The sequence below is a fragment of the Oncorhynchus gorbuscha genome, unplaced genomic scaffold, assembly GCF_021184085.1.
Source record: "Oncorhynchus gorbuscha isolate QuinsamMale2020 ecotype Even-year unplaced genomic scaffold, OgorEven_v1.0 Un_scaffold_1305, whole genome shotgun sequence".
In the NCBI taxonomy this organism is placed as follows: Eukaryota; Metazoa; Chordata; class Actinopteri; order Salmoniformes; family Salmonidae; genus Oncorhynchus; species Oncorhynchus gorbuscha.
This window is the reverse complement of record NW_025746122.1, coordinates 75,814-88,343: the sequence shown is the minus strand read 5'-3', so window position 1 is coordinate 88,343 and position 12,530 is coordinate 75,814. Positions and strand designations below refer to the sequence as shown.

The window sequence follows — 12,530 nt, the reverse complement described above, 5'->3', positions numbered from 1 at the left end:
AAACCTAGGAAGAAACCTAGAGAAGAACCAGGCTATGAGGGGTGGCCAGCCCTTTTCTGTCTGTGCCGGGTGGAGATTATAACAGAACATGGCCAAGATGTTCATAAATGACCAGCATGGTCGAATGATAATAATCACAGTAGTTGTTGAGGGTGCAACAGATCAACACCTCAGGAGTAAATGTCAGTTGGCTTTTCATAGCCAATCATTAAGAGTATCTCTTCCGTTCCTGCTGTCTCTAGAGAGTTGAAAACAGCAGGTTTGGGACAGGTAGCACATCCGGTGAACAGGTCAGGGTTCCATAGCCGCAGGCAGAACAGTTGAAACTGGAGCTGCAACACGGCCAGGTGGACTGGGGACAGCAAGAAGTCATCGTGCCAGGTAGTCCTGAGGCCTGGTCCTAGGGCTCAGGTCCTCCGAGAGTGAGAAAGAAAGAATTAGAGAGAGCATACTTAAATTCACACAGGACACCGGATAAGACAGGAGAAGTACTCCAGATATATCAAACTGACCCTAACCCCCTGACACACAAACTACTGCAGCATAAATACTGGAGGCTGAGACAGGAGGGGTCAGGAGACACTGTGGCCCCATCCGATGATACTCCCAGACAGGGCCAAACAGGAAGGATATAACCCCACCCACTTTGCCAAAGCACAGCCCCCACACCGCTAGAGGGATATCTTCAACCACCAACTTACCATCCTGAGACAAGGCCGAGTAAAGCCCACAAAGATCTCCGCCACGGCACAATCCAAGGGGGAGCGCCAACCCAGACAGGAAGATCACGTCAGTGACACAGCCCACTCAAGTGATGCACCCCTCCTAGGGACGGCATGAGAGAGCACCAGTTTGCCAGTGACTCAGCCCCTGTAATAGGGTTAGAGGCAGAGAATCCCAGTGGAGAGAGGGGAACCGGCCATGCAGAGACAGCAAGGACGGTTCGTTGCTCCAGAGCCTTTCCGTTTACCTTCACACTCTTGAGCCAGACTACACTCAATCATATGACCTACTGAAGAGATGAGTCTTCAGTAAACACTTAAAGGTTGAGACCGTGTCTGCGTCTCTCACATGGATAGGCAGACCATTCCATTCAAATGGAGATCTACAGGAGAAAGCCCTGCCTCCAGCTGTTTGCTTAGAAATTCTAGGGACAATTAGGAGTTGTGTTACACTTACCACGTTGGTGACCCACTTGAATCAAAATGCAACACTTCAAAATGTGGCGTGCTGTTTTCTACAAATTGTCCTCTAACCAGGGATGTACTCCCAGGGATGTACTCCCAGATTCTGTGTGGTTTTTGAGCTTTTAACAGGACGTGCAACCTCATCTCTCTCCTCTCTCACAATTTTTTTTAGAATGATATCGATGAGTGATGACAAATAAGTGTTGCATTCCCTTGTTTAGCGACCCCTAAATTTAATGCATCACTCCTAAATGTAGCTGACTCTTCTGCAGGTTGTCCTTTTATGCAACAGAATAGAGGGTTCTTAGAACTATTGTGTCTGTGTTCTACTGAGGATGGGCTTCTGGGAGAAAACACTGACAGGAGATTTACAATGTCTTTTGGTTGATTAAAACCTAAAGAGACAGTATTCCAGATTATGAGTTAATGTTTCTGTTCTATATGTTACCAGGGAGAGATGACCCCAGGGCCAGACCCTGGTTTCTACACAGAGTACTGTTTTTACAGCAGATACTGTCTGCTGAGAATTATAAGTATCTTTCATACAAATCTTAACCTTGTGACCCGTTCTATACATCTGTTGTTGGTCATGTAGGTTGAAAGGGGTGTATCTTAGCTATAAAATACCTTTGTACTTTTGTCTCGTGGCTCTCAACGAATCATCTGGGGGTGATTTGTTGACCAGCCAATATTATCGTAGAGCACTCAATTGATTCACTTTATATGTGTGTGTTGTATTGACCTGCTCCCTTATTAATAAGTGAATAAAGATTTAGTTTAAGAATAAATCTGACTTGTGTGCTAAGTTTGTTTCTCATTTTATATTAATGAAATTAACAACCACATTTGGGAATGTGAATCTTGACTTGGTGACCGCTCCTGACGACCTGGGTAAATGGTCCTCGAGGGATCCCTCAAACTTGGAATCTCATGGAGACCACACTTCGGGAACGGAGCAGATGGACCCACCTTAGACCTGAGAGGCAGCGAGCAGATTCTATACACCTAGTTTTTTTTAAAGTGAGTTTTTAGAAAATCCTCGTAGGCTCTGAGTGTGTATTCCTATGTGAGGGGGTACCTTGGAGGCGTAAACAGGGCCGAGTCAGGATCTGAGTGTGTACTCCTGTGTGGGGGTGTAAACAGGGCCCAGTCAGGAGGATCGGAGTGTGTATTCCTGTGTGGAGGTGTAAACAGGGCCCAGTCAGGAGGCTCTGAGTATAAATGTATGAGTTGCATTATCCTAGGAACTAACCATGAGATAGAAATGTGAAAATATTCCTGCAGGTAAAAATATTGTTGAAAAACTAATTGATTAGGTATGTTTGGGAATAGCATTGTGTGACTGATATGAGAGTTGTGTGAATGTGGAAATTAGTCTTAATCTGACGTTTGGATAGTAACATATAGAAATATGCTTACTCAGATTATTGAAAATTAGATAATAAACGGGATGATATTTTAGAAAGCAGCGGAAGGTCTATAGTTCCTGGGAGGCTTGATTTTGCCGTGGTCTCTGAAAGGTTAGAGAACAGTTGAGGATCCTATGGTCATTGTATGGGAAACAAAAGTTCATTTTTTTATTCTGCTGGGAGTATGTTTGGAGAGCTGCTGTGTTGCTATGGAGAGTCCTTGAAAAAGCAAATGGAATGGTTGACAATATTGACTTAAATAATTGTTTAATTAGTGGCACAACAAATGTGAATTCATATTTACAAAACTATTTACCAAACAAAACACATTAAAAAATTGCAACATTTCTGCAGACATGTCAGACCATAATAAATAATACATTTACCTCATATAGTGCTTTTCATGACATTTAAAAAATATATACAAATAATGATGTATAATAAAAACAACATACATTAAAAATGAATCATAGGTAAACTAACAACATTGTAGACTTGATTCTAAATACAGATTTTTCAGCTTTAGTGTGTATATCATATTCACTTAGTTATGTTAGGAAGTTTGCCATCTTTATGACCGGCCCTGGTAACTTCACCCAACTTCTCTTATCCCCAGAACACAGTAACTTAATAACATAACTGTTTTTCTGACATTTTTGGGAAATTTAAGGGAAAATAAAAAATACAGCCCAAGCAGAGCCCCAAGTCCCATGGAGACGTCCTCGAGGGCGTGGATGTTCTCCCCATCAAAGGCCAGCGGGATTTCACTCTCACGGTGAGATGGATTTCCACCGATGTGCAGTAAAGGAGTGAAGAGCGGTGAAATCTGTGTCAACAAAAGTAAGAAAAGATCAATACACATACAATTAACAAAGACCATAACAAATGTTCAGCTGTAGTTTTATATAAGCATGCACACCTATGTTTATGAAGAAACAGATGAATGGTGCATAAACATACCATGTCACGGACATAAAGGCCACTCAGGCCCTCTTTGAAGAGGTAGGACAAGAGCAGGATCGCTGCTGTGGTCTCCAGTCCTAGTAAAGTAAAGCAATGATGTTACTACACTTGCTAATTTTATTACGAAATACATTAGAGAAAGGGAAGGAATAAGAGCAAATCCCTCTTCTGCATTGTCCCTTCATGGACTGTCAAAATAGCAGGATGGTGTTCTCACCCCTGCCTCTCTACCTCTGCTAGTCCTTCAATTCTCTTTTTGTCTATATCCATTCCATGCACTTGAAAAATTTCTGAGAAGATCTGAAATGATAATTAAGATAATTAACGCGGACATGTAACGTTTCCAAAATGGGATAGTATTGTCCATGTAACGTTTCCAAAATGGGATAGTATTGTACATGTAACGTTTCCAAAATGGGATAGTATTGTACATGTAACGTTATGCCTTGTGAGTTAATAGTGTTGCTGGCTGTAGCAGGCTATATAAAGAGAAAGCCCTCCATTGACGATTCAGTTCGTTGTACATCTCGTCTGGACAGGTCACCGTCCTTACTTAGTTAGTTAACGTTTGCTAGTTCATTATCACAAAACTGAGAACTGCTCTAGATTGGAAACTTACGTTAATGAGTGTAAAGCCATGTTGGCTTTATGGAAACGATATACAATACATGGGAACGAATATAGTTGAGGGAAATAATCTAAACCCTGTTGTGCCTAGTTAGGACATAACGTTATCTAGCTAGATAACGGTACTGTACTGTAGCTCATACAACGCCGACGGTCAAACCCGGCTTTCTAATATTTACGGTAATTAACTATAGTAACGTTACGGAAGATATTCACAGAAAACCATCATTGTCTTCGTTATTCATTATTAGTATGTTATATTATTGTAATGATTATTTCTAGACATATTCAAAGCCAAACATCAACCCAACTTAACATTTTTAACTTGTTGTCGCATCCAAACTTGTCACCATCGTTTTCAGTTGTAATTACGAAGTTCCCGGAAAAAGTCCAGCAACAACGGAGGTTCCTCGATGAACCCACCTTCTAACAAGTTCTTTGAAGAACCTTTTGGGGCTGTTTTTCATTGACCAAGAACCCTACGGTTCTTAGGGGATCTGAGAACAACTCCAGTTGAACCCTTCATTCTTAGAGTTGACGTCGGCTCTATTTACTCTCAGATTCAAAACATGCTGATCAGCATCAATGAACTGATGTTGAACTGGGCAGTCAGCTGCTGCTGCTCCAATACAGTAAGAGGTGAGACGGTGAACTGATGTTGAACTGGGCAGTCAGCTGCTGCTGCTCCAATACAGTAAGAGGTGAGACGGTGAACTGATGTTGAACTGGGCAGTCAGCTGCTGCTGCTCCAATACAGTAAGAGGTGAGACGGTGAACTGATGTTGAACTGATGTTGAACTGGGCAGTCAGCTGCTGCTGCTCCAATACAGTAAGAGGTGAGACGGTGAACTGATGTTGAACTGGGCAGTCAGCTGCTGCTGCTCCAATACAGTAAGAGGTGAGACGGTGAACTGATGTTGAACTGGGCAGTCAGCTGCTGCTGCTCCAATACAGTAAGAGGTGAGACGGTGAACTGATGTTGAACTGGGCAGTCAGCTGCTGCTGCTCCAATACAGTAAGAGGTGAGACGGTGAACTGATGTTGAACTGGGCAGTCAGCTGCTGCTGCTCCAATACAGTAAGAGGTGAGACGGTGAACTGATGTTGAACTGGGCAGTCAGCTGCTGCTGCTCCAATACAGTAAGAGGTGAGACGGTGAACTGATGTTGAACTGGGCAGTCAGCTGCTGCTGCTCCAATACAGTAAGAGGTGAGACGGTGAACTGATGTTGAACTGGGCAGTCAGCTGCTGCTGCTCCAATACAGTAAGGTGAGACGGTGAACTGATGTTGAACTGGGCAGTCAGCTGCTGCTGCTCCAATACAGTAAGAGGTGAGACGGTGAACTGATGTTGAACTGGGCAGTCAGCTGCTGCTGCTCCAATACAGTAAGAGGTGAGACGGTGAACTGATGTTGAACTGGGCAGTCAGCTGCTGCTGCTCCAATACAGTATGAGGTGAGACGGTGAACTGATGTTGAATCATAATAATTAAGTTAATTCAAATTAATTAGTGAAACCGTTAAAAAAAAATTGTGTATGGCATATTAAATATATTAGGCTATTATTATCATATAGAAACATCATGGAATATTGTACATCATATCAACATTCATTATTGTTTCATTAGATTTCACATAATAAAGATATTTCATATTTAAAAGTCCAGAAGTCAGAACCCATCACCTGCTATGTAAAAGAGACAGAAGAATGCACAATGGTCAATGCTATCTGGGATCCTTGGGACAACCCTACATTAACAATTGTAAATGTCAACTTCAACGGGCTAGTGACTTCCCAAGGATCTATCTCTACCTGAAAATACATAATCTAGGTGATTAATAGTTGGTATTCAGCAGTCATAAAGTCTTATTTCCTTTAATGAACTACTAAAATCGTGATTTTGTCAGACAGCAGCTCTACACTTTATTGACTGACTGATCCATTCATCCTTCCATCCCTCCTCAGCCTTCCTCTCCTCTGAAGACCCAGTGAGGGTGGAGCTCAGTCAGAGAGCCGTTGAGGGACTGGTTAGGAAGAACACTTCTACAGCCAGAGAGGTGAGAGGTCAAAGATGGTAAATATTTATGTCCCCTTAATGGTTCATCACATCAGCAAAAGGTAATATGTTCCATCATCCATGTTTATTTACATTAGTACAAATTGTCCACTGATATTGGTGTAATTTCTCACCCCTTTTGGCTGTATGAAAGTTAATTTTCCCTCAGACACAAACATTTGTTCTTTGATATTATGAAGGTAATTTGTGTAGAATTTACTTTTCCCCACATCTCTTTACATTGCTTATGCATATTTGGTGGCTTGACTGCGTCAAAGGCCCATCCTGTTAGATCTGAACCTAATGGAGCGATCGGATGACAGAAATCACATTTAGGTGCCAGGTGTAACCGAGGCCATAGATGCTCCATATCCATGACTTTGAGAGTTTTATATAATATGACTAAATGTGTTTCTGTGTTGCAGGGGCAGTCAGGAAATGGAACGGCAAGGCCACAGAACATGACATAAGCAGAGCTGTGGGAGACCACCTCAAGCCCCTGGTAGAGCCGGGGGTGGTGTTTACCACTCCACCACACCTTCAGCAGGCTGGAAAAGTGGGATTGATACTGTTTTTCATACTAAGAGGGACCAGGAGTCTGTTGATTGTTCAGTCTTTGGGTTCATTTGTTGAAATCAAATCAATCAAGCTTTATTTATACAGCACATTTCAGACATGGATGCAACACAATGGCTTCACAGGAAAAAAACTAAATGAAAATAAACTAAAATATTTAGTACATAACAAACAGAAGATAAATAACTGAAAGACTAATGAACATTTAAGGACATTTCATTGATTAAAATATTAATTGGATGCAATATCCAACCCAAAATATTAGCTTCTTTTTTAGGAGGGGCTCTGAAAGACACTATGGGGTGTCCACTGAAAGTTGACTAGTAACAACAACTGGGACATAAGACACCCACCATGAGACCCACTAAATCTGCCCAAGAAGAGGGAAACAAAAGAAAAACCCTCACCAAACTTAAAGACAGGAAGTAATCCAAAAAGGTGGAGCAACTAAAGGTGTTGACTCTCCACATCTATCAAGACAACTGGAGCACTGGGCCAGACACTCTTAAATAGAACCTGGACCACTCTTACATACTGACTAACGAGGTGACACCAATCAGTGCGTCCAACATGCTAACGAGATAGACGTGTTAAAGTCCAACCTCAAAACATAAATAGAAAAACCAAAGCCTGTATCACCTTCCCCCTTAAGAAAACAAATATATCCTATATTTTTGTTGGACACGTTTGCTCACCACCAACAGAAAACAACTTCAATTTCACATTATAATCAACTACAATGCTTCACCTTCACCAATATAAACATGGTGTCTACTGGCTGTCAACAATTAAAAACAAGAAAAAACACTTATTCCTAAATAATAATAAAGAATCATGTTATTTTTTTCTCCTTTTTCTTTCTATAGAATCCTAAAACTCACTAGCTTCTAGAACTCTCGTCCTCTTGGAACGAGCCCAAACAAAACTCAGATCAAATTGTATTAGTCACATGCACCGAATACAACAGTGAAATGCTTCCTTATGAGCCCCTAACCAACAGTGCAGTTTCAATACGGAAAAGAATAAGAGATAAAACTCCAAATAAACACACTGGCTCAACGCAAAACACAAATCTTTTTGACTGCCCACCCCAGAGATAATCAGCAACCAAGTTTTCCTTACCACGGACTGATTTCAAGAGGAAACTCCTGCGATATCCGTAATAACTTTCCACCTCACTGCGGAGCTTCTCTCTCTTTTCAGGGTTCACTAGATAGGCATGTTGTTGGATCTGGGCCCAGTCCCCAATATCATGCTCTAGAACATTTGGTTTGGCACATGTGAGAATTAACCCTGATATTCTAAAAACAGGGCAACAATGTCAATATAATTGTACCAAAAAATGGTCATGTTGGTTGCATGAATAAATATCACTACCAAATGTTACATGAAATGTAAATATGAAATATTTGATTGCATAGTCATATTTTCAACGTCTTTTCAATATAATTTTGCTTGGTGGGATAGCCCAATGTCAAAACACAGTTTTAACGTGTCCAAATCAATAACCAATATGCAGGAACAGTTTGGGGATAAATTGAAAACCTAAACATAACATGTGCTATATACACAAACATCTGCCACAATAATCATATTACTTGTATTTTTTAAACAAGCTCCTTATAAACTGCACAAGCACCAGAAACACTGTTGTTTTGACAAATAGCAATAAATCACTGATATCGATTAGGTGGGAAATTAGGTTGTACGTGCTGTTGAAACTGACACAACAAAAAAAACACATGGAAATGGGAGATATATTTTACCTCCCTGGTTAGAGGACAACCTGCAGAAGAGTCAGCTACATTTGGGAGTGATGCATTAAATTTAGGGGTCACTAAACAAGGGAATGCAACACTTATTTGTCATCACTCATCGATATCATGCTAAAAAAATTGTGAGAGAGGAGAGAGATGAGGTTGCACGTCCTGTTAAAACTAACAGCTCAAAAACCACACGGAATCTGGGAGTACATCCCTGGGAGTACATCCCTGGTTAGAGGACAATTTGTAGAAAACAGCACGCCACATTTTGAAGTGTTGCATTTTGATTCAAGTGGGTCACCAACGTGGTAAGTGTAACACAACTCCTAATTGTCCCTAGAATTTCTAAGCAAACAGCTGGAGGCAGGGCTTTCTCCTGTAGATCTCCATTTGAATGGAATGGTCTGCCTATCCATGTGAGAGATGCAGACTCGGTCTCAACCTTTAAGTCTTTACTGAAGACTCATCTCTTCAGTAGGTCATATGATTGAGTGTAGTCTGGCCCAGGAGTGTGAAGGTAAACGGAAAGGCTCTGGAGCAACGAACCGTCCTTGCTGTCTCTGCCTGGCCGGTTCCCCTCTCTCCACTGGGATTCTCTGCCTCTAACCCTATCCCTAGGAGGGGTGCATCACTTGAGTGGGTTGAGTCACTGACGTGATCTTCCTGTCTGGGTTGGCGCTCCCCCTTGGGTTGTGCCGTGGCGGAGATCTTTGTGGGCTTTACTCGGCCTTGTCTCAGGATGGTAAGTTGGTGGTTGAAGATATCCCTCTAGCGGTGTGGGGGCTGTGCTTTGGCAAAGTGGGTGGGGTTATGTCCTTCCTGTTTGGCCCTGTCCGAGGGTATCATCGGCCACAGTGTCTCCTGACCCCTCCTGTCTCAGCCTCCAGTATTTATGCTGCAGTAGTTTATGTGTCAGGGGGCTAGGGTCAGTTTGATATATCTGGAGTACTTCTTCTGTCTTATCCGGTGTCCTGTGTGAATTTAAGTATGCTCTCTCTAATTCTTTCTTTCTCACTCTCTCCTGAGCCCTAGACCAGGCCTCAGGACTACCTGGCATGATGACTCCTTGCTGTCCCCAGTCCACCTGGCCGTGCTGCTGCTCCAGTTTCAACTGTTCTCCCTGTGGCTATGAAACCCTGACCTGTTCACCGGATGTGCTACCTGTCCCAAACCTGCTGTTTTCAACTCTCTAGAGACATCAGGAACGGAAGAGATACTCTTAATGATCGGCTATGAAAAGCCAACTGACATTTACTCCTGAGGTGTTGATCTGTTGCACCCTCGACAACTACTGTGATCATTATGATTTGACCATGCTGGTCATTTATGAACATTTGAACATCTTGGCCATGTTCTGTTATAATCTCCACCCGGTACAGCCAGAAGAGGGCTGGCCACCCTTCATTGCCTGGATCCTCTCGAGGTTTCTTCCTAGATTTTGGCCTTTCTAGGGAGTTTATACTAGCCACCGTGCTTCTACACCTGCATTGCTTGCTGTTTGGGGTTTTAGGCTGGGTTTCTCTACAGCACTTTGAGATATCAGCTGATGTAAAGGGGATTTATATAATAAATTTGATTTGATTTGATTTTTGATCACATAAATAGTACTCTTCCATTTCAGGGCCTGGATTTTTCCCATTAGGCTAATATTCGTAACATGTTGAAATCAATTCATAAGGGGGCAAACGTTTAGGCTTCTACATTGTGAAATCAATACAATTCTCCTCCTACAATGTAAAAAACATTCTACATTGTGACATTAATTCACTGAAATCATGTAACTACTTCTTCATGTATGTATTTTAATATTTGATCAGAGATCTTTTATCAGATTATCTCTGGTCACAGATGAATTTCAATCCTCTGTGTTTCTGGTGTAGAGTCAGATGGCCAGATTGAAAAACTCTTCCCACATTGACCACAGCTCTCTCCTGTGTGTGTTCTCTGGTGTGTAGAGCCTCTTCCCACATTGATCACAGCTATAAGGTTTCTCTCCTGTGTGTGTTCTCTGGTGTTGAGTCAGGCTGCTAGATGTAGCAAATCTCTTCCCACATTGATCACAGCTATAAGGTTTCTCTCCTGTGTGTATTCTCTGGTGTGTGTCAGATCTGCTGTCAAAACTCTTCCCACATTGATCACAGCTATAAGGTTTCTCTCCTGATCAGATATGGTTTCTCTCCTGCTCTGGTGTAGATCAGACAAAAAACTCTTCCCACATTGATCACAGCTATAAGGTTTCTCTCCTGTGTGTGTTCTCTGGTGTCGAGTCAGGGTGCCAGATGTAGCAAATCTCTTCCCACATTGATCACAGCTATAAGGTTTCTCTCCTGTGTGTATTCTCTTGTGCACTGTCAGATCTCCAGATCGACTAAAACTCTTCCCACATTGATCACAGGCTATAAGGTTTCTCTCCTGTGTGTGTTCTCTGGTGTATAAGATTTCTCTCCTGTGTGTGTTCTCTGGTGTGAGTCAGGGTGCAAGATGTAGCAAATCTCTTCCCACATTGATCACAGCTATAAGGTTTCTCTCCTGTGTGTGTTCTCTGGTGTTGAGTCAGGGTGCCAGATTTAGCAAATCTCTTCCCACATTGATCACAGCTATAAGGTTTCTCTCCTGTGTGTGTTCTCTGGTGTATTTCAGAGAGATTAATGATTGTAAAACTCTTCCCACATTGATCCACAGCTATAAGATTTCTCTCCTGTGTGTGTTCTCTGATGAATTGTAATGCCTGATGATGTGAATCTCTTCCCACAGTCAGAGCAGCAGTGAGTTCTCTTCCCTGTGGGTCTCTGATGGGTGTTTATTGAGGTGTTCTGATCTGGAGAGAGGTCTTCTCTGTCTCTCCTCAGCATCATGAGGTTGTTGAGGCTCCCCAGAGGATCCACGATAGTCACGTCTCTCTCCTGTGTGAACAACAAAGTCAGACAGATGATTAAAGGCCCACAACAGCGATAATCCAGTGTAAAGTTGATGCCAACAGCATAGCCATGATGTTGTACAACAATTGATGTTTGTAATGAATGTTAAAATTGTCTTAAAATGAGCAAGAAGTCATATTTTGTCTTGTTTTCACATTAGTAGTAACATCTAAGATTGTAGACTAGAAATAAGTTATTCATGTTGTTGAAACTCTAAGCAGTGTGGTAGAAGACTTTTGGTCTACAATACAGGCCCCTTTGTGTTTTCTAAAATTGCAGCACGAGGGCAATTTGATTGCATAAACTCCTCCATGCTAATGAGGAAACCACTAGTTATGGATGTCGTATATCTGGTGTGACAAGAGATGAAAAGAATCTGCCCACTCCATCAAGCAATGGGGACAGCAACACAGGGCATTCACAGGACCTCATGGAACCATGGACCACACCTGCAGAAACTGGACAACAGGGGGAAGCAGAGGAGATACCTATCATAGACTTCTCCCAGCTGACGCTTGACATGCCACCTACGCCGCCTCAAGTGGTAGAAACAACCAGCTGGTATCATTAAGTAGAATCAGCCAACAGTAACACGGAAGCAGCAGAATGGGAGTTAGTAGTGCATGACCTAGATTTAGAATAAGAAGCTTCCATTTAGACACAGGTCTAAGATGACGTAATAAGCAATCTACAGTCCCAGTGTAAGCACTCAGTGTAAGCAATCTACAGTCCCCGAAGCACTCAGTGTAAGCAATCTAAAGTCCCCGAGTAAGCACTCAGTGTAAGCAATCTACAGTCCCCGAGTAAGCACTCAGTGTAAGCAATCTACAGTCCCCGAGTAAGCGGCAGTGTCAGCAGGGCAGTGTCAGTGTGAAAGTGTGGTTTAGCCACAGCTCCAGAAACTTGCGAACTTCCCCTGTAAAAAGGTATATAAAGAGAACAGAGATCATAAGAGAGGCATGATCCTCACTGACATATGAGACAGACTTCATATGGAGAATCATCATAGGTAAATTTACTATTGCACTATAC

General features: G+C 42.2%; 1 long non-coding RNA gene across 1 annotated transcript; it reads left to right on the top strand.

Annotated features, from left to right (window-relative positions):
* The first annotated feature begins 3,140 nt into the window (after positions 1–3,140).
* On the top strand, positions 3,141–8,972 carry LOC124022140. The gene is made up of 3 exons (XR_006836352.1): positions 3,141–3,436; positions 6,151–6,242; positions 6,667–8,972. It is a non-coding gene; the product is annotated as an uncharacterized LOC124022140 (long non-coding RNA).
* Positions 8,973–12,530: the final 3,558 nt, after the last annotated feature.